The sequence below is a fragment of the Emiliania huxleyi genome (genome assembly GCF_000372725.1).
Source record: "Emiliania huxleyi CCMP1516 unplaced genomic scaffold EMIHUscaffold_1136, whole genome shotgun sequence".
Lineage (NCBI taxonomy): Eukaryota > Haptophyta > Isochrysidales > Noelaerhabdaceae > Emiliania > Emiliania huxleyi.
This window is the reverse complement of record NW_005201577.1, coordinates 1-2,070: the sequence shown is the minus strand read 5'-3', so window position 1 is coordinate 2,070 and position 2,070 is coordinate 1.

The following is a 2,070-nucleotide window of genomic DNA, read 5'->3' as shown; positions in this document are numbered from 1 at the left end:
AACTCGTCGACATCGTCCGATGATGGTGCCGCAAAGTCAGCCTTCGGAGGCTATCGTGGGGTCGAGCCGGCAGTAGCCGTGACATGTGGTTCCACCACCCTCGTAGGCTTTGCCTCTGGCCGCCACCGTTCCCAGGCTGCCTAATGGGATGGAAAGGAAGGCTCGGCGAGCGTATAGAAGCGTGCTCGACCTCGTCGTGGCAGCCTGCATGGCAGCGCTGGCAGGCGCGATGAGCGTCGTGCCACCTGACCAGAGACGGGTCGCAGGCGTCGTACCGAGCGCGTCGAGACCGTGTCCTGATGTGATCTGCACGGGTGAGTCACGTCGGCGTCAAAGGAGCGACGTGCGACCTGTCAGAGCTTGATCTCCGATCTCAGCGGCGTCGAGTCGTCTCCGGCGCGCGACAAAGGTACATCCCCAGGACGCGCAGAAGGCAGCTGAGATCGGAGATCAAGCTCTGACAGGTCGCACGTCGCTCCTTTGACGCCGACGTGACTCACCCGTGCAGATCACATCAGGACACGGTCTCGACACGCTCGGTACGACGCCTGCGACCCGTCTCTGGTCAGGTGGCACGACGCTCATCGCGCCTGCCAGCGCTGCCGTGCAGGTTGCCACGACGAGGTCGAGCACGCTTCTATACGCTCGCCGAGCCTTCCTTTCCATCCCATTAGGCAGCCTGGGAACGGTGGCGGTCAAAGGCAAAGCCTACGAGGGGTGGTGGAACCACATGTCACGGCTACTGCCGGCTCGACCCCACGATAGCCTCCGAAGGCTGACTTTGCGGCACCATCATCGGACGATATCGACGAGTTGGGTCGCTCTCGCGGTAGCCAGATGACCCCCCATACTAGTATCATCGGCCATGGCCGCAGGAAGCGCGGGGGAGGGCGCTGGGAGCAACACGGAGCTCCGTTGGAGACGTTTTCAAGATTAGCGTGTCAGAGTGAAATGGCACTAGCCTTTAAGTAACGCGCTGTGCTAAATAATACAAAAAGGCACAAGCACGCGCGCTCTGTGACATGCATGTGTGTGCGCGCAGACCGCGGCATCGACCCGCAGAGGCCAGAGCAGGACCAGACACAGACACAGAGCCCAGTCCGAGAGTGCCCAAAGCGAAGACCGAAGTCCAGACAGGCCGAGCGAGAGTCCACGACGCGCACATGGGAGAGAGCGAGGGAGCCGTAACGCGCGAGAGTACGCGCGGCCACGCGCGGCCACCGCCACGTCGGCCAACTGTGGGGAGCGAATGCACGCCCCCGCCTGGCCAAAGGGGGGGGGGGTCCGAAGGAGCGGGAGTCGACCGCGATGTGGCGCGCTGTGCACAGACAGACTGTCAAACACATAGCGTCCACACAACATGGGGGAGAGGGGGGAGGGGTACCAGTCCGGGGGAGCGAGAGCCGAGCGCGATCTAGTGCGCTGTGCACAGACAGACGTGGCCCGAGCGGCGCTGCCCGCGGCCGTTGTGGCGCGCGGGCGCTTGCTCGCCGCCCGGGCTGTCAGCCGAGCAGGCTCTGTCTGGAAGCCGCCAGAGGCGGCGGCTCCCAGCGCTCTCAGTTGCGCGTGAGCGCCATGACCGCCGCCTTGAGCGCGGCGAGCTCCTTGGTGTGCGCCTCGAGCTTCGCCTCGAGCTTCATGTTGGTCGCCTCGAGCTTCTGCGGTGGTGAGTGGGGGGGTGAGAGGGGTGGTGGTGCAGTGGGCAGGGGGGGTGGGGAGGGGGGTCTCCTTCTCGAGCGCGTTGCCGTCGGAGGCGGAGAGGCGGCGGCCGGACATCGGCGCCGTGCCGTCGGAGATGACAGAGCCGGAGACGGTCAGGTCGCCGGAGATTTCGATATTGCCGTTCTTGTACACGGTGAGCGCGTCCTTGCGGTTGTTCTCGTCCTTTCCGATGCCAACGCGGAAGACGGCGTCGGTGTCAACGAACTGGCGGTCCCCTGGGGGAAAATCCGATGTGCCCACCGCGTTGAACGAACCGACGACAAACTCGGACATGCTCTCCGCCTTGTGAACCGCCCCATTGCGGCGGAGAGTTCGCCCGACGCCATGTGTCCAACCCGTCGCCAGAGA